The sequence below is a fragment of the Rattus norvegicus genome, chromosome 7 (genome assembly GCF_021556685.1).
Source record: "Rattus norvegicus strain SHRSP/BbbUtx chromosome 7, alternate assembly SHRSP_T2T, whole genome shotgun sequence".
NCBI lineage: Eukaryota > Metazoa > Chordata > Mammalia > Rodentia > Muridae > Rattus > Rattus norvegicus.
Genome location: NC_141540.1, coordinates 65,633,039 through 65,659,547, shown reverse-complemented (window position 1 = coordinate 65,659,547; position 26,509 = coordinate 65,633,039). Strand labels below are relative to the sequence as shown.

General features: G+C 44.1%; 1 protein-coding gene and 1 long non-coding RNA gene across 2 annotated transcripts in view; both read left to right on the top strand.

The window, feature by feature from the left end:
- Positions 1 to 26,509, top strand: part of Hmga2 (high mobility group AT-hook 2) — a 114,646-nt gene that overhangs the window by 43,326 nt on the left and 44,811 nt on the right. The gene's annotated exons all lie outside the window — the stretch shown is intronic.
- On the top strand, positions 13,551 to 16,736 carry LOC120093613 (uncharacterized). Its single transcript, XR_015624718.1, has 3 exons — positions 13,551 to 13,671; positions 13,777 to 13,966; positions 16,339 to 16,736. It is a non-coding gene; the product is annotated as an uncharacterized LOC120093613 (long non-coding RNA).

Here is a 26,509-nt window from a genome sequence, read left to right as displayed (position 1 = left end):
AACAGTTATGGGATCAGGTACTCTTCTCATCTTGGAGGATGACGGTCGTCATGGGAAAGGAGAATCTTTCAGTGTCACAGTCAGAGAATCACATTCATCAAGATTAGTTTAACTTCCCATAGAAACAGTAGACAGCCTCATTGGCCGTGAGGTTATGTGTCTCTGTATCATGTGTGTAGTGCATGTCATGTATAATACATATCTGTATCCCTAAGTACCCACATACACTTATGTGGTGCCTAGCACGTCACTTCATTTTTAAGTGGTGACATCCATCATTAGCAAATGGTCATCACAAACCCAGCAATGAAGATGGGGGCGGGGGGGGTACAGTAGTCTGTTTCTTAGTCTTGATCATGGTATTTGCCCATGCTTATAAACAGGAACACTAATGACAGATTGTTTTATTAGATGATTAAGATTCAGGATATAAATAGGGATTAACATAGGGTCCCTACCCTTGTGAAATTTAAAAGAAATAGAAATAAAAGAGATAAGGCTGCTTGACAGGTATGAATTCACAGCAAACAAGAAGTGAGATTTCACTGTGTCCCACCTCGCACCCCATGGTAGTACTTTTGACACACTGACATCTGGTATGTGAGGGCCGTCATAATGAAGCAGGCAAATCTGGAGGAGAATTTCAGATTTCTTTTACTATATATTAAAATGGAGTTGGGCCTTGGGCTGTGTTACTGATACCTTGCATCAGGAACGTAGGGCTTCACCTTTCACATTTTCATATAATCCGTTTATTATCCACGAAGTTAAAAATACTTTCCTTTCCCATTTAAAGTGAAAAATCAATAAACACCTATCAGTAGCAATTCGATATAATCTATCAGGCTAGTGCATATATAGAATACATATTTAAAGGTACACGGTCTATTATATGTGGTTGAAAACTTTGTTGGTCACATTGAAAGGATGTCAAAGGACACGAGAAATTTTAATCATCTTTCCAGTGGGAGCACTTCTCTCTCGTACACACATCTAAGGTTACCGGTAGAGACGCAAACCATCCGAGGACTCGTCTTAGTTTTCTTTTTCAGAAAGAGGCATAAGATGCCCTCAGGTGCCACTGCTGTCTTTGTTGGAGTGGAGTACAGGCGACCTGCAGATATGGGTTCTCTGAGTGGATGCTCTACACGTGGGGCTGTCCAGATTCACCCTCAAGACCTCCTGAAAACTGGGCAAGATATTTTTTCTTTATGACTAATAGATGACTGTGGTTCTAACATGCCCCGTTTTCCTGGACCTTCACGTAACAATCTGAAGGTTAATATCGGATTCTTAGAGGTATGGGCAGCGTGTAAAACAGCTCCAATATCCTCTTTTCCCCTACCAGTTTGTCATCTCACCTCAAGAAAACAGAATCACATTTTGCAAGAGACCTTTCTACAGACACCCCCCGCCCCTGCTGAAGAAACAATAGACTCTCGCAGATTTGCGTGTACTAGTCGGTTCTCACCTCCCTCCGTCGTAATAATGTTTCAGACCTACTGTGTAGCCTGATACCAAAGCCACCATAGCCAGTTTTGCTTTAAGTTAGAAATGGGGGCGTGTAAAAAGAATTTCCTATGTTAAACAGCATGCAGTAGTTACACAAGGAAATTATTCCTTCAGTGTAGCCCCAGATGGAGTTTTTCCTCCTCCATTCTCAGCCTGGAACAAACACTCCTGTGTCCTGCTCTATCCTTCTTTGGTTGTGTTAATGACACCTGCAGCCAGGTTATTTCACTATTTAATTGGATACTGGTGACAATGAATAAATCACTTGACACTGTTTATTGACAGGCACTAGAAATTGTAATCTAATAACCATTGGTCCCTGAGTTCAAGGACCATTAAGTACAGCAAACAATCCTTCACAGAAAGTTTCATGTATTCAGTTTCCATATCAAGTCCTCCATTGGCCAGTACTCTGAAGCGTCAATGCCGTAGATAGACATGCTTAGTCTTGTTCCTATCTCTTCTTCCCTTTGAACTGTTTTTACAGTCTTGAGGGAATAAGTTGGGCTAGCAAGTAGCGGGGAAAGCTCTGCTCTGCTTCTCCAGCTCGTTTTGGAGTATTTTATTCAAATTAAAAGTACTTAGAGGAAGGAAATAGAACCCATTCTTTCTGCCTGATTCTGGATTCCCTCACTGTGGAAATCAGGGAGGGCCTTGTCATTGCCTTCAGTTTTTTGACAAAACTATTCCTTTGGAAAAATCTTTATTTTTCTTCTAAGTTATGTTTTATAGGGATATAGTAGCTACAATTCAGTTTATCATAGGCATAAATGATTACAAGTCGTTTACCTAGCCGTTGTGGTCCACCTTACTGTACAGGCAAAGTACTTTTAAAAACATATTAGGGGGGCTGGGGATTTAGCTCAGTGGTAGAGCGCTTACCTAGGAAGCTCAAGGCCCTGGGTTCGGTCCCCAGCTCCGAAAAAAAGAACCAAAAAAAAAAAAAAAAAAAACCATATTAGGAATTCTATATTGTGGCTTCCACAGAATGGATTCTAAGTTACCATGGAATTAGTCCGTTGCTCACATTTAAATATTTCCAAAGTTTTTGCCCTCAAAATGGATATTGCACACTTCTTCCCCAACCATAGTGTTGAGCTCCATATACTAAAACACCTTTGGTTTTTAATATTTTCCCATGGGCTACTTTGCATGAGATTGTGATGGGTGACACCATTCCTCTTCACATTTTAGCACATACGCAGTGACACACTAAATTTTTCTTTCAAGTAATCCGTGTCCTCTGTGAGCCTAGAAGGAGATTCTAGATGGGCAGTTTGCAATTATTCTTTATGTCACCATAAAGCAGCAAAACTACCTCTACCTCTGAGTGGCTTTAGTTGTTCGAGACATGTATCCCAGGCGAGCCTGGAGCTCATGCTTCTCCTGGCTTTGGATTATGAGTTTTGAAACCTGAGAATCATTGTCACCACTGAAGTCCCAAGGTTTTTAAAAATCACATTGTTACCTAAGAACAAATGCTTTTGCCATGTACAAACTTTGAAAGTTTCAAATAGAACTTTCCAGGCAGCCTTTGTAGACCCATGTCCCAAAAGCCCCTTAAATTATATAGTGTACTACCATGTCTGTGCAGTATTTGTCACAGCAGGGAAAGAACTTTGGATGCTGTGTGTGCCTGTGTGAGTGTACGCATGCATGAATATGTATGTGTGTATCTGCGCACGTGTATGCGCCTGTGTGTGTGCCTGTGTGTGCATGTGTGCTTGTGTGTGTGTGTGTGCCTCTGTGTGTGTGCGCGTATGCGTGTGTGTGTGTATACAGTTGAGCCTCTTCAAGGACTCTGGAGCTGGAGCAGGGTATGAGGGCCTCAAAGTCAGCTCTGGGTGGCTGGCTTTTTCTTTGTAGCCCTAGCTGTGAAGTGATTTATGGGAGCTGCGTGGGCCATACATCACCTTCCTGGTTGCCTTTGGTGACACCTTGTCACATTCTTGTGTGCCTGAGGAATTCATTGTTCTTGTTTGAACTGATAAGAGCAAAAAAGAACAACAACAACAATAAAAAATGGGATTGGAGGAGAAGGAAAGAGTTAAAGACTTTCTGAACAAACCCCTGGGAAAATACAAGAGGTGGGACGCTGACCTGGGACATGTGAGGACTCTTGTCTCCTGCAGTTCTGCCCAGCCACAGGAAGCTGGGGTGTACTGGTATACTAGCTGAAGTTTTGTCTGTCCTCCAGAGATTTTTTTTTTTTTTTTTTTTTTTTTTTTTGCTGGGAGGTTTTGCACAAAGGGCTGAGAGGGAGGAGTGGCTTTCTTCAAGACCAGCAGATAGAATGGCTGAGCAGTGTTTGCGAAGGGAGGTCAAACGACACCAGTCTCTGGGAAAACTAAAACTCAGGGCTGTAACTTTTGATGTGAGCTGGTGTCTGCAAAGTTATGTTTTACAGGCACAGCGCCATGTTGCCCTCTCGCCTTTGAAGTGTAGGGCCTCTGTGCTTCACTTTGTATTTTGATGGTCTGCATACAGAGCAGGGGCTGGCTTTGAGTCCGGTGCTTTGAAAGACAAGGGGAAGAAAAGTTTTGGCACGGGGACTGGCCAAAAGTGTGCGTAGTGTTTCCACGGTGTTATCTTCCACTTCAGCAAAGCGAATGAATGATCCATCTGTATTTTTAGATCTCTTTACTGATAGCTTCTCTTCAAAAAAAAAAAAAAAAAAAAGTTCTTTGCACCTAAGAAAAGTAGATCAGATCGCTTGTGCCACATCATGGAACTGGAAATCCTCATTACATCCTTTGGTGACAATGGCTGTTTTTGTTCAAAGCAGTGAAGCACAATTGTTCACTCATACTCTGTCATGGGGTTTGTTGATTGGAGGAACCTACTTACACTGCACCCGCTATGGCACTGCCCGACCCTGGCTTAGCAGTGAGGTAGCAGGCATCCATTTGTGTTACTCTGTTAACAAGCCTATGCTGTGTTACACTGTAAACAAGTCTGTGTTTAGTGCCATAAATCACTTCACCTGGAAGCACCCTTCCCCCCACCCCCTGCCCCTGCCATGAACCTGGTCTTGAACTCTAGCCATTGAAAGCGGTTTTCAGTCTTTCAGAAATGTATCTTTTTTGCAACAGTGTTGCCTCCAATCATGTTTGCACTGCCTTACCATTCCCTAAGGCTTTATTGTGCTGTCAGCAAAGAGAGCAGGAAGATCTGCAAAGGTAGGTGCTGGGATTCAAGAGCAGACATCCTTATTTCTAAGTGGCAGTAATAGTTAACCATCTAAATATATGGGGTGATGTGCATATTTCCAGTGCATCAGATCTTTCCAGGAATATCTACTTTTTAGATCTGTAAATGCAGATTCTTTGTGAGTCTGCGGGGCCCGCCAGTTCTACTTTGGCGGGGGCCCTAGCTTGCAGTCTCCTGTGGTGTTTCACTGCTCTCTGCTGGAGAAGCCCAAAGCCAGCCCAGGCATTTAGGGTGAAGTGCTGTGAAGGAACACAGGTGCGCCCACTCACCTGATAATCTCCCGGCCTCTGCACTTAAATTCAATGCAAGATTTTCTCTCTCTTTTTTTTTTTTTCCATACTGATCAGAAGCTGAAGGCTCCAGTCATGTTATACAGGCTGGAAGATACAAGTGCAAAACCCACCCAGACTAAAGCCTCTTCCTGCAAACGCTGTCCTCCACAAAGGTATCCTGAGTAATACGGCACTGAGTCTGTGGGGTTTCTCAAGCTATTTCCTTTCATTCCTGACACAAGAGAATAATTTATTTTGTTCTATACATCTATATCAATAACCTATATCAATATTCCCAACTCCAAGGGAAAGTCAAGCTCTTTTGAATAAATGGTATTATACTTGATATATATATATATGTATATATATATACAATATTATATATATGATATGATCCAGAGAAAATGGGTCAAGAGCATTAACTAAGCATAAAACATGTTAGAATATGTTTCCCCTAGACTTTCCAAGGAGGAATAAATATTAATTTATGTCTTCATTTGCATGTATAAAAATTGCCACAATTTAGAAACTACACTTTTCAAGTCTGAAACAAAAGTCCAAGTACAAAACTAGTAAAATGTTTTAGAGGAGCATTATTTTAAGTGTGCATATAAATATGTTTATACACATGGAGCATGTCCACATACACACGTGTCCACACATATGTATTTCGATGGGAACACGGAGTGAAGATGCAAACTCAACCCATCTCCAGAATATTTTACATTCTTTTCAGTCCGACATCTTTTCATGTAAAAACAATTTGATGAGTAGCAATCCTAAAAATGCCAGTCTCCCAGCAGCATTAAGTGTGACCGTTCCTCAGCATTCCAAGTGAATTATTGCTGTGCTGTCAAAGACAACAAAAACATTTGGGAAGGACTGTTTATTTTACAGTGGTTGACCAAAAGTATGTAAGTGGTTACCAAAAAAAAAAAAAACAAAACAAAAAAAAAAACCCAAAAAACAGCTAAGGCTGGGAGGTGCCATTTACACACCCTGAAATCCATTCACAAAGGTTTGACAGGTCACCCCTGGTCACTACAGAATAATATCTGAGGAGCGTGTACCTTCCAAAGGAAAGATCGGCTCGGCCACAGAGTGTTTCAGTTCAGAGCATATTGCTAAAACTGTTTGTCTACTGTTCTGGGTCACTGCCTCCCCTCCTCACTCCTGAAACTTCCTGGGACAGTTAGTTCTCCCTTCGTTTGTTTCTGGTTTGTTTTGTTGTTATTTTGCTTGCCTTTTTTCTAAAAGAGCTAGGAAACTTTTCTAAAAAAATATTTTGTTACTACTGTTGTGCTGTGCAAGTCTATGCTGCCATTGGTATTTAAGGGTTAAAATGAAGACCGCTGCTGACAATAGATTCTCGAGCTCAAAATAGTTCATCTTAGGACTAGGTGAGAAGGTAGAAGGTCCCTAAACATTCAGGAAAACAAAATGTATGCTTAGAGAGGATCCATGAATTTAACAGGCTGTTAGACATGACTGTATGGAAGGATTAACCAGAAATAGGAGAGAGGCACACACACACACACACACACACACACAGACACATTCTCTCTCTCTCTCTCTCTCTCTCTCTCACACACACACATACACACACACACACACACACACACAGAGACACATTCTCTCTCTCTCACACACACACATACACACACACACACACACACACACACACACACACACTCACACTCATACCGGGCAGGGGAGAAATCTGAATGAACATGTATGTAGCCTGAGAGTTGGACAACTTCCAGTCAAGATCTCATTGGAGAATGTTAAATGATTTCTCCTTGATGAGAAGACATTGTTCCAAGACTCTGGATCTTGAATCGAGGGTTTTTTTTGTTTTGTTTTTTTGTTTTTGTTTTGTTTTGTTTTTCACTTCAAGAACAAAAACAAAACCACCAGGCTGGGGTTCATTTAACTTTGTGGCAGCTCATTGTTTGCACTTCTGAGAGGTAATATCAATCATAACTGGCTCCGTGTAGCTTTTCCACGCTGATGTTTGACATGATCTAATGTCACCCAGTAAATATTGATTGACAGCACTTATTTAAAGCCACACTCATGCATTTGGTAATGTCCATACAGTTCCACGCAAGCAGCTGGCTTTCTTGATGGTCTGGTAGCCTCTGCCGAGTATTAAGAGAGTAGTGAACTGATATTGAAGGTGCTATGGGCATCTGAGGCTTTGCCTTCAGAGCGTAGATCAGGAAAAGGAGGGATCAGGCAAGCATTGCTGGCCACTTCCAACCTACCTCTATAGCTTCTCCTCGTCCCAGAGTGTTTCCAGTTTGCACAGTTGTCCAGTTCCTTCCGTGGTGCAGATGCTGTTTGTGCCTCCTGAGTCCCACAGCCTTCTCTCTGCAGTGTTAATCACGTGTTTGCTGGCCAAGATATGTAAATAACACTTGGCTAAAAACATTTAAAGGATTATGAAGTAATCTTCCTTAATAGTAACGAAACAAAACAAAACATTACTCCCACCACTCCTCTGGCATGCTACTAAGTAGCAGAATGATTCAGTACTGATTGGAAAGGTTCAGGCCTCAGCCTTGTCCTAGGCCATGGGAGAGAGAGGGAGGGGAAAGAACTAGAACACCCTCCACGTCCCAGACTCCTGCACAGAGCAAGCACCAGAGAAGGGCCCTGTTTAGCCTAGAACCCAGTCTTACAGCTTATGAGGAGAGGGGTACAGTTCCCTCTTGCAACTGCAGTCTTTTCCCTTAGCACAGACGTGGCCTGAGGGCAGCGTCTGGCAGGGCTGCTTCTGCAGCCTACTCGGAGGTCCAGGCTGTGAGGTTTGGATGTGGCTTTTGCTGATCGGTATTTCCATCTCCTGTCCCTGGGCGGTCAGCTGCTGGCGTGGAACCACAGAACCTTCATTACCTCCCAGTAATCAGTCTCTCACCAAAGCAGTCTCCCCTGCCCAGAGGGAAGCGAGCACAGACACCACTGGTGACGGCGTGCCCAGAGCAACCTTCGCAGTGAGCTGGGCAGAAGGCGTGCCCGCCCTTCTGTGGCTCCCGGGAGAATCCTGCTGCTAGTTATGCACTTCTGCCAGTTGGCCCCCGCACACCCTTTTGGTTCATACTGAAACGGCCAACAGTTCGGGGGAAGGAGGACGCCTCTGCGGCTCCCCTGTGCCGCTGCCAGGATTGTGTCTGTACTGGGTCCAGCAGCAGAAACAAAACAGGGCAGAGCCCGGGGTGGCCCAGCCAGAGCAGCTGAGCACTCAAAACAAAGCCGCCCTCCTTGAGGGCAGCCGCAGCAGGCGCCAAGCCTCAGGCCGGGACGCAACCTCGAGGGTGGTTGAATCTTCCCAATGTTAGGAAACTGAGGCCCAGAGAAGGTATTGCACATCTGGACAACGGCCCAACTTGGAATGGAAATGACATCACCGAAGGCTCCATCCTTACTTCTGCTGGGTTTTAATAGACCGGTTGCTAATGATACAGTAACCTTGACAGAGTACCTTAATCCATTCGGCCTTCATCTCCTCAGGAAAACAGGGATGCTAGTAATAATAGCTTCCAAGAGCCGTAAGACTGAAGGAGAAAGTGTAAACAAAGTAGGTGAAACAGCGCCCATCCCCGGAAGCCTTCAGCCAGTGTTGCTCTGCTACCTGTAAGACAGTTTGCATTGCAGGTGTAACGGGACAGTCGGGGACTTCTGTTAGGAAGAGATTTTCTAAGACAGAGTAGCTTTTCTCTTTCCCCAGAAGGGACATGTTTTAATTGAGATCACAGTTACTGGGCAGGCAAGGTGGCTTAGCTAGTAAAGGTGCTTGCCTCTAAACCAAATGACCCAAGTTCAATCTCCTCCGCCTACATCATAGAGATTGTCCTCTGACCTCCTCACCTGTGGGCTGCATGCCCGCATGCCTGGTGTGTACATGTTTCCATGAAGAGCCCAACTTGAAGTAGGAACAGTGTCTGTGTTCAGACTTCTCCCATTCAAGGATGGCACCTGGAGTTTTCAAAGTTCAAGGTCAAAGTGGTATTTAAACGGAAAACACTTCTTGGGGGTGGAAAGATTGTCCTACGGGTAGAAGAAGAGGAAAGTCAAGGTGGCCAATGGTGAATAATAGTAATAGTTGTAAACCCCTTCAGCTCAGAGCTCCCAGGGACTAAACCACCAACCAATGAGTACACATGGAGGGACTCATGGCTCCAGCTGCTTGTGTAGCAGAGGATGGCCTTGTCTGGCATCAATAGGAGGAGAAGCCCTTGGTCCTGTGAAGGCTCGATGCCTCAGTGTAGGGGAATGCCAAGGTGATGAGGTGGGAGTGAGTGGGTGGGAGTAGGAGCACCTTCATAGAAGCAGGGGGAGGAGGTGGGGGAAAGGGGATAACATTTGAAATGTAAAAAATATATATATATATATGTATATATATATATATATATATATATATATATATATTCAGTCCCCTGACTCTAAAAGTGTTTTGTCTCTTGTTCCGAAACCAACCCGTGACTTGTTGAATACTGATCAATGTGACAGCATCAGACATTTCCTTAGCCCTTCCTAGATTCCAGGCATTGTACAAGGGCTCTACTGTAGCTCACTGGATTTCTACAGTCCAGTGAGAAGCTCGGATGGGAAGGAAGGCAGAGCTTTAGAGGTTCAGTAGCTTAAGGGGAAGCTTGTGTGTGTGTGTGTGTGTGTGTGTGTGTGTGTGTGTGTATACACCCGTGCTGAGCGCATGTGCGTGTCGCTGGGTGGAGTCGGGGTGTTAGCCAATGAGTACCTTAGCTCTTAGCTGCTGTAGTCTGTTCTGGTTGCCTTTTAATCTCAGCCTTCTTCTAAGTGTGACGTAGATGAGTGCCTCTGCATCCTGGTTTTTTTGTTTTGTTTTGTTTTGTTTTGTTTGTTTTTTTGGTTTTTTTTTGTTTTTTGTTGTTGTTTTGTCACCTGTGGACGCCATTATTGCTGGGGCTTCTACCTTTGAAACTGTAAATATTTCCAGCTACAGCACAACAAACAATGCCTGGTCTGGTTTGTTCTTGCTTTCAAGCAATCTCTCAGACTCTGGCTTTGTTTTCCAGGCTATTTGCCTTGATGGAATTAATAACGCTATCGATGACGGATGTTGGGGCCATTAGATTCGCTTGTGTGTGGAGTGGTTCACAGTGCCCCTGGAGCATACTGAGTGTCACAGAAGTGTTGACTTAAAGCATCAACCACTTGTGACTCCCAAATGGGAGCTTTCTTCCATCGGTGTCGAATACAAACTGAGTCAGAGCAAGCGAGTCAGAGCAAGCCTTCCAAAGCTGCATTTTTAGATGCTACCGGTTGTATAATTTGTCCCCCTTTTATCTGTAGTCTGAATTATATTTGCATTGAGAGTCTTTTTTTTAATGAAATATATATATGTATATTTTATCATCTTTCTGACCCTATGGAAATTTCAGTTTTGTTTTAATTTAATTTCAGTTTCTTAGGATCTTTATCTGGAGCAGCTTTTGTTTTTGAATTGTCCTATGACGGGTCAAACTGTGTTCATTGGCTCTGCTGCAGCGTCTGAATTACAAAAGTTTGCCATCGAAATCTGCCGAAGGGTTTCTTTCTTGGTGCCCAAGTTGCAGGGAGACCCGCTTCTAGGCAGCTGTGTTCACGATGAATAGTGGAGTTTTACATGACATCACGAGATCCACAGTTTGGAGACACAGAAGTTTGTTCTGTTCTTTTGGCTGGAGAACACAGTTCTTCCCGGGAACTGTAGCCACAATGCTGGGCTTGGGTTTTATTAATATCCTTGTAGATTGAAAACAAAATGTTTTCCTCTGAGTCTTCGTTCTCTTCCATTTGGCAAACATTTTGACTTGTCACATGAGCTAATGTGTCTCATTCCCTTGTTTGCCTGTGCCCTGGTGACAGTCTTTGGAAGGTGTACGCTCCTGGGAATAAGTGAGATGCCGGAATACTTGTTTACCTCATAGCACATACTCAATATGCCATAGGTGTTATATGCAAGGCTGGCTGCCCCTCCCACATTTCCTGCCTCAAGCCATAATCACATAAATAATAAGAGCAATGGTAACTAACGGCTAAGATAAGCTTTCAAAACTGTGCGATCCAAGAATGTCAAATTGAGTGCCACGAAACTGCCCATTACAGAGGTGAGTGGCTGGATTAAACTGATCAAGAGAGAGATCAGGTTCTGAAGCATGGATTGCACGTGTGTCCTTGTGGCTGCTGAGTAAGTGGTGTGCAAGGTAAAAGGATGAGGTGTGAAGAGATAAGCAAGAATCCGAGGGTTGCTCGTAGGCTGTGTCAGTCTGAGCTTTCTGCTGAGTTGAAGGCCCTCAGGCTGCCTTGGTCCCTGCTGCTGCCTTCTCATAGAAGGGAGATCCTTGCAGGTGTTCCTTGCAGGGCATCCTAAGGAAGGAGACTGATTACAAGATAGCATAGAGGTCCTCAGAGGAGGGGGTGTGGATACAAACCCAACCCGGGCACATTGTTGAGTTCAAGGCGTTTACATGTGTAATCAGCAGAGGTCAGAGGACAACTTGTAGGGATGGATTCTCTCCTTCCCTCATGTTCCAGGACTGACAGACTCAGGTTGGCAGAACTGGGAGAGCCTTCACCCACTGAGCTTCTCACCAACCCTCCTCATTCTCATCTTTCTGAAACAGGATCTCATCTTATCACATCAAGTTGACTAGGTTGACTGTGAGTTCTAGCCCAGGTTAGCCTTGAACTTGTGATCTTCCTACCAGGCTGTGCCACTCAGTCCCGAACTGTATAATTGTACCTGTCACATGACTTTGAGTAACCTGATAGGTAGTTAGATAGTTAAGATTTCTCTCACTTGGATTTTTTTTAAAGATTTATTTATTTATTTATTTATTTATTTATTTATTTGCTTATTTATTTATTTATGTGTACAAATGTTTTGCCTGCATGCATGTCTTTGTACTACACGTGTGATTTTTGATGCTTACAGGTGCCAGTTACATATGGTGTTGAGCCACCATATAGGTGCTGGGAATAGAACCCTGGTCCTCTGGAAGATCAGCCACTCTTAACCACTGAGCCATCTTTCTAGGTCCCTCTCATTTGGATTTTGTTAGAATTGGTGTGATGAACACAGGATAATTATCATTTTTCCTCTCTCAAGTCCCCTCTACCAGAAAAGAATTTTTTAAAAGATGTATGTATGTATATATGTATGTATTTATATGAATACACTGTAGCTGTCCTCAGACAAACCAGAAGAGGGCATCGGATCCCATTACGGATGGTTGGGAGCCACCATGTGGTTGCTGGGATTTGAACTCGGGACCTCTGGAAGAGCAGTCAGTGCTCTTAACCACTGAACTATCTCTCCAGTTCCCCCAAAAGAATTTATACCCCAAGCTCCCAGTGTTGTTGGGCACTTGTTCCTCCAACAAAGCGATGTTGTCCCTGAGTTGAGGACTCTCAGAGCAGCTGTAGAAGCTCGTAGGGGACTCATGACAATACCCACACCCTACTAACATAATAAGCAAGTATCTAATGAGTAAGGGTTCAAGCATGTATACCTCCAGATAGAAGCAGCAGGTGGTTTAGAGAGCCTCTGGTCTGAGGATGCTGGGGAACACAGTACAGGAGGCCAGCAGTGATTTGGACAGAGCACTGCAGCAGGAAGAGTGGCAGGTGGATCAGACTGTGACTCTAAAGCCGTGGGTAGGTGACGGTTGACAAACCTGAGTTGAGAAATGGATTAGGTCATGGGAAAGCACATAGCAGGGCTCTTGTGAGTATTGTATTTCCTTGGAGAAATAAAGCCCATGAGATAAGCGTTCTCATCAGCCTCATCCTGCTGATGAAAGAAGCAAGACTCAGAGATAAGTCACTGATGGTGACAGTGCAGGCAGGGCAGCTGGTCTTCAGAGGGGTCCTATTGTACCACCTGCTTCTATGTCCTCCACTCACTTGTGTGGCCAGTCACCCTGAACATTTCCTCTGCTCTCCTCTCTAAAGGAAATCCAAATGACCTTTGCCATTCTTTTCTACCTATGTTTATTTTTTCTACAATCACCACCATAAGTAAGGATCCATGGAGCAAAGACATTACCAGGTCTCAGAGGAGGGAAGAAACAAATCCCTCTGGGCTGGGTTGACCAATCAAACAACTTAGTCGGGGAGAGTTTCCCAATACCACCCTCCCAAATAAACCGTTGAGTTAGTAGTTGTCAAGCATAGGGTACAACTGAGATAATTAACTTTAAACATTTTATTATCTTAGTAATCTTGGCTCCCCTAGGATAGAAACCATATTTTACATATCTCTGAGTGCCCAGCCCTTCACAAAGCCTGAGATGGATTTGCTGTATAATTGATGTTTGTTGGGTAAGGTGGGCTAAATACATGTGTAGGTGTTGGCTAGAGTCTTTTCACAACCCTTCCTATTCTTTTAAGTACATGTTCCTATGACTTGACCAACGAAAAAGAGCAAAGCTAACACCTGGTATTATTCCAAATACTACGGTTCTAACATTCCGCGTGGAATGACTACGGTTCTAACATTCTGTGTGGAATGTAGAACTTGGGGTGGGGGCTGTGATGGAGAACAGCTGTATTACACATCATTTCTCCAATACTTCCACACAGATTTTGCCCTCATGAAGACCAGAAGTACTGAATCCTCCCCACCCCTCCCCCCTGGTTCAGGCTGCGGTGGGTAGGTCCACACAACTGCTTCCTCTATGTTTCCTTCAGCCCCTTCATCTGTCCTTTGGCACAGACATCTTTCTGATGTAAACACTGCTTTGATGCCAAACCCTAGGACCCGACAGGCCCTTTAGAAAGACTGGGATAAACAGGCATTGTAACTCCAGAGAACATCCCAGGTTCGCCATTCATGCCCGCCTCTGAGGATCCAGAGAGTGAGTGCCAGGCTTACAGAAGAGTCACAGAAAACTGGCAAGCCATCTGCAGTTAACCACAGCAATAAATGAACACAAAGGAAACCCGTGGTAAGTGCGGGATAAACCCTGAGCAGCTCCATCAGAAGTTATTCACCATGTTAAAAAACAAAAACAAAAACAAAAACAATATTTTTCCTCCATACACTCCTGGTTTCCATGGTGACCCCAGAGTAGTATTTGGGGTGACAGTAAGGCTTAAGGATGGTTCTATGACAAGGACCATGGAAGAATGACTGTTCATCTGGGTAACAGATAACTTGCCCACATAGGGTATGTCCTATTGAAAGAGGTACCATAGACACGTAGGCAGCCCAAGATGGTCAAAGGACTTCCCAGATGCTCCTAGTGTGAGCTGGTGAACGGACAGTCGAGATGGATACGATGCCTGGATAGGTCAGAGTTCCAGCTCTCTCTGTCTCTCTTTGTTGTGTGCCTGCCGAATGTCACATACCGGGCCTCAGTATCCTCCCAGGATGTCTGTGATCACCCGAGCAGGAGAATGAGATGACTGAATTTCAGGAACCCAATTCCGTGCCAGCCTGACAGAGAACAACCTTCCCATTTCCGCAGCCCTCTTTCTGCATGTCTTATCCTTTCTGCTACTGTTTCTCTGCCCCATCTCTCAATTGTCCCTTGCCCCTGTCAGATCAGCCATTGCCCTGTTTACAATAGCGCGCCTCCTTGTCTCCTGGCTAGTGAGTCTGGAGCAGAGGGCTCTCTGTGCCTCTCCACCGGTACTCACGATGATGGTCTTGGCTAGGGGACAGAAGCTGCTGGCAGAGACCTAAGAGGGACACACTGTGGTAGCAGCATGAAAGAATTTGGCAAGGAGGGGCTCATCACATGATCGTGATTCATACTGTACTCTTGAAATGTGGCAGGCGAGTGAGGGGGGAGGCTTTGAATGGCAGCCCAGAGCAGAGACACTAGTTTTCAAACATCACATTCTTTTTATAGTACAGGCGTGCCTCACAGGGAAAATATTGAACTTGGCCCTGCCAGCACCACGAGAGTCGCCCCGAGTGTGATTTTTAATGTTTGAGTCGTTCTCTGAATCAGATCCTCGCGGCACGGAGGAAGTCTTCTATTAGGGGTACCTTGAAACTGTGTTTTTAATTAATTAACACTAACTCTGGGCTGGTATTTCATTTATTGTTAGCTGACTCCTTTCTCTCTCTTTCTCTTTCTTTTTTCTTCCTTCTTTCTTTTCCCCCTTGCCTGAAACTTTGAAGACCTTTTCCACGAGGTCTCAGCTGGATTATTTTTAAGTTATCTCCATGAGAGAGTCATCCGTGTAGGGTAACAGAGCCCAAGAAATCTTGGGATGAACCTGATACGTGAGAACGGGGTGGCTAGGGAGAGGGTCTCTGAAAGTCTGGCTTTCTGATGCCTTCCACAGTGCTCACAATCCATTCATCCTGTTGTTAAAACTTGAAACTAGGACCGGCCAGCTGTTGGGAAAAGTCCTTAGCTTTATTTCAACCAAATGGTACTGCCTCCTGGGGCTGGAAGGAGTCTGACTTCAAGCACAATTATAAATGTGTAGTTCTTTGGAAACGGGCGGAAACCTACAAAATGGCCTTGATTCACAAGGCCCCGTTGGCTCAAAGACTCTCTGCTTCCCGTGCGCCATAAATCAGTATCTGCATCAGAAAGTGTAAAGGCGGCAGTGTGTGGAGGTCCTTCTTCCTCTTCGAGTGTGTCTCTGACAGATTTATACTGATGGCCACGCTGCACCCCACTCACAGGCTGCTATTCTAGGCATGCCCCACTGACTCAGGCCCCATTTCCTGCTGAAGGTGAAGGGTCCTGCGTGAAGAAGGTTGAAATTACATCTCAACTCTTTTAATTGCTGTTAATACAGGGGATCCTTCAAGGACCATAGCAAGCCCTGTTCTGTTCATAGCAACTTCTACTGTCTTTTCACGAGGTGTGGTCACAGCTAAAATACCAGGCATTTAGTTTCATGACAAGATCTGCCATGGCAGGGCACCCCACAATTCAACCCTTTGTGAAAAGAGCTCAAAGGGATGCATTGGAAAAGAACATACCCCCTCTTTGTTGTAGGATTCATTCCCTCCATGTGGTTTTTTTTTCCTACCCTCGAGAGTACAGTTCTAACACTTGGAAAAATAATCTTAAAAAAAAGAAAAAGATAGCGTTGTTAAACTTCGAAGTTGGAGAGATGGCTCGGAGGTGAGGAACATTTGCTGTTCTTGCTGAAGACCCCAGTAAAGTTTGCAGCACCCACACATCCGCTCACAGCCATCCATTGTTGTACCATAACTCCAAATCCAGAGGATTCCACAACCTCCTCTGACCTCCTCCTGTACACGGTACATACACACAGCTCATTCAGAACACTCCTACACATAAAATAAGATAAATACATCTAACAAAACCATCCTTCATCCTTTTAGATATTTGTAAAGTAGGACTCGTCTTCAAAATATCCTTGTCGCCCGAGACTTTCATTCTTGCAAAAGCGGAACTGTCAAAAAACAGTGACTCCTAAAGACCCCAGCTTTGACTTCTGCACTCAAGGTTAGACTCGGCAACAGTCCCAGAGTAATCCTTACAGAGAGCAGCAAACCGAAGCTCTTCCAGGAGCCAAGGGATACAAATCATTTGGTCTTCTTCAAGGATGAGAATCCAAAAGGAGAGCTATTAGGATGCACGGGTCAAGTCTTCATAAAGGCAACAAATACAACGCTAGAGTCCCTTCCTCACAGGGTAGCCATTGTACAGCCTTGCGTGAGGTTTTGCTCAGAATTTGCAAGCAAAACCAAACAAAAACAAATTACAAGCCAACATCTCACTGATGTTTGTCATTTTAGTTGAGTTTTGAAGGATTATAATACCGTTAAGATTATCTCAAAACGTAAAAACACACGTACATATTGATTGCTCATATTCTCTCTTCCTTGCTTTCTTTCTTCCTTCCTTCCTTTCTTCCTTCCTTCCTTCCTTTCTTTCTTTCTTTTTTTTCTTTCAACTTTTCAGTTCATATTATTTCTATTGTCCAACTCAGCATGAGCCTGGTGTGCCCCAGGTGTTGGTATGAGGGGCCCTGCATTTACTTCAGCGTGCTAAGGACCCAGGCTTACATTGGAAGTTAGATTGCTGTTTGCAAAGCTTAGGTGTAAAACTCTTACCATCTGCTGCGAGGTTTGCGAGCGAGGGATCTGGCCGAATGAGAGTTATGTGTGTGTGTGTGTGGTTTGTTTTATTGGCCCTGCGTGTTTCTTTGATGATCCATTTTCCAGGTTCTTTCTTATCTTTTAGGAGATATGTTCAGGATTTATGCATCTGGCAGGCTTTCAGAGGCCTCCAGAGTGGTGGCGAGGTACCCTCCTTTCCTAAGGTATCTGAAATGGGGTCATTCTGAGCATTTACCCTCTGCTGTATTGTTCTCCTCTGGACATCTCTCCCAAATGGATTTTTCTTTTCTGTCAGCAAAACTAAGGGCTTTATCCATGGACACTCTAGTAATGAAGCTACTGCAGTCCAGACCTAGGAGGGAATTTGTAAAATGCATTGAAGGGGTTTGTCCGTTGTTTTCCTGAGCCACTATGCATGCTGCAAACAGTGCTACGATCATTAGCATTTGCAAAACTTCCTGTTTAACTCGATGCAAAGGCCAGGCTGGATGCTCTCTTTTGGTGTGCAGACATTATAGGAGTACACCCCCAGGTAGAGACTCATTGGGGTAACTCTTAGAAAGGGCAAGGGTGGCCATAAACAGGGGTGCAATCACCCCACAATTATGCACATGTGGTTATTTGCAAGGGGAGTCTGGGAGAAGGTTTCATATGGCAAACCGTGAAGTGAGTACTGAGAAACACAACCCCAAGGTTTGCATCTGTGGTGTGTACCCCAGATAGCATCCTCCTCCAGGTCCGTTAATGTAAACCCACTGGTACCAGTAAAATGGCATTTAAAACAAATAGTAAAATGAACGGCATTCACAAAGCAATAAAGACACCACCTTTGCAAGCCCTTTCCTATGGATCCGGGGAAAAAAATGTCAGTGAATGGCTCTCCGAAGATGCAAATAAATAATATTTTATTAGATTTCAGCCCAGGAGAAAGGGGAGGAAAACCTTCAACTAGAATTACATGATTATTACTTTGCTTCCCCTCAGCCCAGCAGACATTAAAATGGAACATAAAATAAGTCTATAACAAGAGTTATGAGGAAAAGGTATTGCACTTAGGGGCACACTGTGCAGAAAAGTCATTAAAATTGTTTGGGCCTTAGGAAGCTGGGGAGTGGGGGAGTGGGAGGGTGGGGGGAGTGGGAGAGTGGGGGGAGTGGGGGGTGTCCTTTTCAGAAAAATGAGAAACTCAGATATACAAAATGACTTGCTGAGGGCTACCTAAATCTTACGTTAAAAAACAAACAAACAAAAAAGGAATTGTGTTAGGTTCTGGTTCACCCCTATTATACTAGCTGCGTCCCACCGAACAAACCAAAAGTTTGTCTTTCTGGGACAGCATACTGAATGAGGTGTAGCACCTTTCCTATAGACCTGGGCCATTGTACAGGCAAAACAAAGCAAGTGTGCTGTGTCTCACTGGTGTGAGGGGCTCTGACTTACACACACGGCTCTTGTGCACAGACGTCCACTTAAGTGCGGCCTGCAGATGCCCAGGGTGCCGACATCTTATCTATCCATCTTTACCCTGTAATAGTCTGCCTGCGGATCCTCTTTCAGGTTGCTCATATATGTTTGGATGGTAGCTCAGCATAATCTTTCTTCTTTGTTTCGGTCTAAAAATGGTTAACACACCCGGGTCTGCTCTGACATGCACTCCTCCACCCCCACCCCCTGCTTCCCTGCTGACTGCTTTCATGTTATGCTAAATCTCAGTTTACTCTGTCAGTAAAGCTGTGTGTGTGTGTGTGTGTGTGTGTGTGTGTGTGTGTGTGTGTGTGTGTGTGTTCCTATCTGTAAAGCTTTAACTCTGGTTTACTGTTTAACTAGGAGACCCAGCAGGACAAGGGAGATCTCACTAAAACTATACTACAACTAAGAATGGCCAAGGTTGTGCTGCGCTATCAATGGGTGCTTTGGGTAGAAGTTCCCTGCCATTCATCTTTATCAGGACCCCCCCCCCCCCCCCGCTTCCTGGGAGGAGGTTAAAAGGAATGTTTCAAGGAGGTCTTTGAAAACCATTTTCTTTAAATGTTCATTGCATCTACGATCCCATTTTTGTCCTTTATTTGCTCCAGAATACCACCAGGCTGCCAACAAAGAGGGGCCTGTGTGCCCAGGAATTGTCTGCATTCCTCTCCCGAGTAGGCATTTTCTCAGCTAGAAAGGCCCTTTGGCAAATTCCCTCTAATCATTGGATTTACCCAGGGCTCTGATAGGTGCCATTCATGGACTTGGTCTGCTGTTTCATGGGGCTGAGGCATTAATGGGGTCTTTTCATGATAAACAAAACCTGGGTAACATTACCAGAGGGATCACAACGCGGCTGTTGTTGGGAGGTGTGCTGTGCTGTATGCATTCTCTTCCCCCTCTCCCTCCCTCCCCCCTCCTCCCCCCTTCATTCTTCCTCATAGTCTTTCCCCTCCTTTATTTTTACGAATGTACATTTTGTGGGCATTCTGTATGACCATCTCTGGAAGCAGATCTTCTGCCCCCAACTGCTGCTTGTGAGGTGATCACCAATCGTAGGCCTCTGTTGGCAACAGGATGATTCTGAAACCCATACCTAATAGTGCCACTGCCTAATGGGTTGAACCTTGGAGGAACACAGCCCAGAGCCTCTGCTTTAGATGTCCTCTGCCCGCCCCAGCATTTACTTGCTGGAGATAGTTTGTAGTTGAGATGAATGGAGTTCTAGGAATTGAAATAGCTTCGGAGCTGTATTACAGTCCTGCTTGGCAAATGGTTTGGGTTTAAAGTTTCTAAGTTAGGCTCCATATAGGTGGTCCATGAGGACATCCGAGTTTCCTCCCGTCTCCAAATATTTCCAAGGATTGCTGTAGTTTACACTGGAGATCAAGTCCTTTCCAATGTTTATGAATTCTGTATCATGTCTACATTTTGAAGGGGTTTCCCCCCGTGATGACTTTTTTAGCATACGGGGCAGGGAGGTGGTACATGCCCATGCGCGAGCGTGCGTGCGTGCGTGCGTCGCTGGCTGTTTTGGCTATGTTGGCAGGCTGGTGAGTAATTTGAATCTTCCCTTCTCTCTACCACGTCCTCTGCTAGCACTGGAGTTATAGGTAGCTGAGGCTATGTCTGGTTTCTCATATGGGTGGTGGAGATTTGAACTCACGTCCTCTAGTGTTCCCAGGAAACTCTTACCACTGAGCCATCTCCCTAGCAACCCATGACAAGTCTGCTCACGCTTTTCCCCTACTTAGCTTTCATAGGACGTGCACACCTTGGAAAATCTACTGCCTGATAAAATTATTGCAGGGTATTTTCTGAGTTTTGGGAAGCTGCAGTGGAGGAAAGTGAGCGTTTGGGCTTCTCCCTGGACCAGCAGGGTTCTGGTTTAAGGAGTCAGGTAGATGTGCACCACGTTTGTGGATGCTGGTTAGAGAAAGGCCTGGCTCACTACACGCGGCTCCTTGTGCCCCACACGTTTCTTTATCATGGCCTGAGCCTTCTTCTAAAGGAAGGAAGTGGCTTTCCCAGGTTGTGATAAAGAGTTGAAGTTCTTTATCCCCTGGCTACAGAGACCGCACTGTACACTGGGAAGGCTTGCAATTTTTGCTCCTTTGTGAATTCACCAAGTCCCATTGTAAACGCACCACCTACACATCTACTTTCAGGATGCTTGGAGTTCAGGCCACTGGTAAAGGCCGGTATGGAGGCAGCTGTGTAGGAAATGTCATAAATACTATAAAATAGAAAAGGAGGAAAGCCTTTGTCATACTCATGAGTATTTTGTGTTTGTAGAAATCCCCATTGGGGTAAATTCTACACTATTATGGATTATTTTCTATTTGTGTCTTGGAACTTTTTTTTTTTTAATTTCCATTAGATTAGGTCCTGTTTGGTCTGTTGACAGTGAAAGTGATTTGGGGTTATTTTAGTCACTGCTCTCTGTCCTTTGTAGTTCGGGTCTTACTGTACTCTGAATTATTATGTGTTCTGTTCCCTTCCATTTTGAGAACAATTGGCAGACTAGACTGTCTGGAGGCCTCAGACAGTTTCGTTGCCACACCAAAGGCAATAAATAAGGCAGGGAGTCAGCCTAGAGGAGAGCAGATATCTATTGTAAAGGGGACCTCTTAGCTCCGCTTACAGATGCAGGCTGGGTAGTCAGGCAGTGGCTGCCTGTACAGGGAAGCGTTGCCCCGTCCAGGAGGCTGGGTACCTCAGCAGTACAATCAGTGAAGGCCTGGAAAGTTCCTAGAGAACCACTGGTCTTCAGTCCATGTTGCAAGGCAGGAGAAGCTTTGTTGCTTTGCCAGTGAAGGATGGGGCAGCCAGGGGCAGCTGCAACAGGGTGGATCCACTCACCTACAAAGGTGGACAGGCGAAAGCATCACAGAACCTCCCCACACTGCTGCTGAGAAGTGCTGAGAACTCTGGGCTAAGCTTCTGCTAATCCTTCCATGAAATGCTAGCACAGCCCTGCCCAGAGGTGTGTCTCTTAGTTGATCCCAGATCCAATCAAACTGGCAACTTAAGATCAAGCATCTCAGGTAGGGCCTGGCTCGGCTCCAAACTCTTCTTCCACGGTGTATTCAAGCAAGAAGATCTGTTTCCTAGTCAGACTGGAGCTTTGAGCATGTTAGGAATCAGACCAGTGTCGTTTCCTGTGAGCTCACACTTAGGTACTGGACACAATGTTCCAAAGAGGACTGAGCCCCACCGGGGATTGCAGCTAAAGCAAAGAACACAGTCTGAGGACTACAGTTAACAATTCTGCTTTCCCTCAGTCTGGCAAAGACAAATCGAAGAACAAAATTAGCTTAGCTTTTATAATAGAGATGTTAGTTCCTTTTAGAGACTCATTAAATCCTCTTATAAAGCTAGCAACACCCAAACTGGCCACAGCTTTTAAGGATGCTTATGTGTTTTTGGGTTTTGTTTTTGGGTCAGAGAGCCAGTTTAGAGCCAGTTCTTAAAATCTCAGAAAGTCTGTGAGCTTGCTGATAACATGGTCACTATTCACAAATTAACATAAATTTATAATAAAATCAGGCTAAATATGAAAGCAATAGGGCAAAGCTCATTGTTTCAAAGTGTGTTTCTTCTGCTTTACTCCCAGTTATGGTCTGAGGGTTTGTTGTTTGTTACTTCTGTCTGGAGAAGACACTGTATGTGGCAGTGTTGCTGTCCATTTCTCACCACCCCTTTGTATTCTTTGAATGATCCAAAACTCTGCTGTAATTTGGAGAAGGAATCACAGAATTTATGAGTTAGTAAAGTGCTGACTTGACTTAATAGCTTTTTTTTTTTTGGAGTTTTTTTTTTTCCTGTTTGGTCTTATGTATGTGTTAATTGCAAAATTGTCAGCTCTAATCTATGTTGGAATTTTACTAATTTGTTAATGAGATGAGATATTTGTTTTTTGTTGATTTGAATATCAAATATTTTGTTTGTGGTACAATTTATATTATTATTATTGGTAATGGGATTATGGAAAATTAATAGCAAATTCCACGAACATAGCAGTTAACACTAATGCCACATGCATCCAGAATTTACCAAGTATTATGCTTTTCTATGTATAAAATGCTTGCACCCCCTTATAAAACTTAAAATATACTTGGCATAAATATGTTTATGTGCACACACATTTCTGTTTCCTCCCGGAGAGACAGGTGTTACACATTCACTAGATAATAGAAGACAATGGGAGCCTCTGACCTGGGTCCATAAATCCTTCAGAGCTCTGGTTGGCTCTAGCTTTTGTTCTCAGGACCCCAGCAGAGCCTTTGAAGCAGAATAAAAACCATGCTCGTGAGCCGGCAAACATACATGGGTGCACACAGTGCACACACATACACATGAGTGTACAGTATGCATACTAGAACACACAGGTGCATATATATGTGTGTGTGTGTGTGTTGTGTGTTTGGGTGGGAGCAGCTCCACAAACCTATTCTCATGTAGGAAAACCTACCTGAAATGACGTCAGAAATATACTGGCTATGAAGCCAAGTATTTTATAGGAGGTCTCCAAAGTCATATTTCAAGAACAGCACAAATCGACCCTAATTAACTTTTCATAAAAAGAAGTATCAGTTTCCTGATACTTTGTTTACTTTGTTTCTTTTCTATTTCAAATGGGATCCCACTATCTAGCCAGACTAACTTCAAATCCCCGATCCTCCTGCCTCGGCCTCTGGAGTGCCACCAATGGCGAGCATTCATCTTCATCGGACTCTGCCTTGTGTCCACACGGTCCAGGCACAGTTTTTGCTTGTAGATCAATCTCAAATGCTCATTTGTAATGTGGATCAGCGGACTTTAAAGGTGGTTGGTTTGTCCTCTATTGTTTTGCTTTGTTTTCCCCCGTTCCAAATACATGGCAAGATCCCAGATACCAGTTTGTTAAGAGAAGGAAGACGCCGTGAAGGCGGTGGGATCCGAGGTTATAGATCCCATAGGACAGGATGATAAGGCAAAGCAGCTGCCACAGGCTGCATTCTACACAGGCTCTAGTCTTCAAAACCGAACTTTTAAAGAGCTTCGTGTGCGAGATTCTAACATCTACATTTTCCTGTAGAAACAATACCAGCACAGCTTCTTACTAGTAAAATATCACAGAGGGGAGACCCAAGTTTCCATCATTCTGACTTTAAGAAAAAAAAAATCTTTCTCGCAAAGAATTTAACCCCGAAACCTCTTCAAAAGAAAACAACAAAAAAATGATACTCCTTTGTATGTTATCGCTGAGTACACATTGAGCCCGGGGAAATGCTTTTCAACAAGTGTGAGAACAAACCCAAGTGGCAGCCGGGTGGCCAGATCTCTTTCCTGCAGGAGACAGTGCCGTGTGAGAGCAGCTGCTCCGAGGTGAGGAAGTGGAGGGGACAGCTCTGTGTGTCTGCATCTCCTTACATCGGATGCAGAGAACCGTGCTTGCGTCTCCTCTCACACAACCGATTTTTTTTTTTTTTTTGGACGTACATCTCAATGCTATGCTGTTTAATCATTTAAAGCACAGAGTGCCCTAAGAAGGATCCGACTTCTCCCTCAACTTCTGTCCCTGTGCAAACTGTCGATGGTAGTCATTCAAAACCACATACCTATGTTTTGTGGAGTGCCGTGGTCCTGCAAGTCAGATGGTCTTGTGAAGCAATGCTCCAAGCACACTTACATGACACCCAGACCTCAGCACCTGTATTCACACCTTGTTATTAAGGAAAGACACCAGGATGGGAATTATTACAATAAGTGCCACTTACTTGTTTCATACTGCATTACCTATTAATCTAGAAGTCGCTTTATCTGTTTCTCCACAAATCCGAGTTGGGAACCAGTGGCTTTGCTGACTTAAAAAACAAAACAAAACAAAACGCACCTGAAACTTGGGTCACTTCACTAAAGCAATGCCCTATAGACCATGCTGCAAACGCAAACAGATCTACGGGTGATGTGTGCCAGATAAAGACAAGAAAGGAAAATAGAGGGTTTTCAGTTTTTTAAAAACTTTTCAGTCATTTTCTTTTCATGCACATCAGTTGCAACACACTGCTAACAGCAAAACCAGTGACCCAAGTTGGGGGTTCCAGTCTCACAGAAGAGGCTGGAAAGAGGTTCACAAAAATGACCATGTTTGTGCACATGCAGCTAGGGCAGGCAGGGCAGAGCACGGGCCCCAGCTAAGACGTCAGAGGGAATATCTTTTAGGTCAAATGTAAGTACAATGTTTCTGGCAGCCCTGTCACTCTGCGTGGGTGGACCTAAGAGAGGTCATCTGCCTTCCAGTGACAATGCTTCTTCATCCCAAGAATGAATATGGATCAAGTCACAGAATACACAAACCTACAGTTACGGCACAGCTCTGGGCAGACCGCTTGGGGGTCACACACCCTGTTCCTTTTAGTTGCTGTGTTAAAATGGCACTTATCACTGACTAATTTACTTAAGTGCTGTCTGCCTAAGGGAGCTTGGTTTCCTATTAGAAATGAAGAGAGGACGCTCTATTTGAGGGAAGGGGAGTCCCAAGGGCCAGCAACGCTAAATAAAAAGCAGACGCATCCTCCAGTGATAGTCACGAGTGGCCATGCTTTCTCCAATTTGTAGAGTAATGGGCAAAGCTCCACTTTCCCATTCAGAACTTTAGATCCTTAACTTTGTTGGCAAGAAGGCGCTGGGCTAGAGCAGTTGGACAGACTTTGTCCAAGGTCACAGAACTGGTGGGCTGAGAGGCTGGGTCTGCGGTCTGAGCTTAGAGCCTTCCACCAGTCTGTCAGTGTGCTAGTGCACAAAGCCACAATGGAGTCTCTGATTCACGCTCACCTGAGTGCTGCCGGCTGTGGGGCATCCCATTTAAAAGGACTTCTGGTGTCAATCACAGCTCCCCAGTCAAATCTTCTCTTTCAATGTATGGTTGTGCCTTCATGCTAAGTGTCTAGTCAGGAGCATCTAGAATCAAGACAACAGGGCCAGCCCCAGCACTCCATTCGGTAACTGGTTTTCTAGTCAAATGTTAGGTAAAACAAGGTACAGAGAGGATCATCTGACCATGACTAGCTGGTTGCTCAAAGGATTCTAAATGATGCCATCTGTTAAAAACTTTCAGTCATCATTGTGATATGTTGGGGATTAGCTTTATCTGCTAGTCTGGTGACATTTGATGACTCGTATTAGAACTTGTAAACATTTTTAATACATATAACTCTGTAGCCAAGTCAGCTGTTTTTTCTGGACAAATTATGAACTAAAATAGCATTGTTTTTAAATTACAGATAGGGTGGTGATGTAGTCAGTGGCAGAGCACCTGCCTGTCTAGCATGTGTGAGGCCTTGAGGTTTGGTGTATAGCATCCTCTACCTCAGCTGCAGATGAACCATCTCATATAGCAGACTTTGACATGTACGTCCTACTATTTCTTACAGAATTGGCTTTCTGATGGTGTGGGGAATAAGATGATAAAATGACTAGAACTTAGATGTATGCAATATTCAATTAGACCAAACAGCATTGCTCATTTGGTTTGTATAAAGTCCTTGGACACCGTCTGTTTCTCAGGCTTTGGTCTGTGTGCCAAAGCCTTTATTTACCTTAAAAAAAAAAAAAAAAAAAAAAAAAAAAAAAAAAAAAAAAAAAAGCTTTCTGGCACCATGCTCTATTTTTGAACTATTTGTTTTTAGAAACAAAACCCGGAAACAGAATATTATCACTGATGTAAGCATTGCTTACACGTTAGCACAGCTTTCTAACCTGAAAAAATAGAGGAAACGAATAAATAAATGGTAAGTCGTAAAGTGTTTCATTTCAAAGCCACTACCCAGTATGTCTAGTGAGCGTCCTGGCCCTTGACTGCTCTTGTTCCTAGAATATCCGCAGAGAGTCAATAACGTGGGTGGACATATTTGCTTTTATCCCTATTCACACACAGAACTTTTAACACTCATATTTATCGCTGGAGTATTTTTCATTG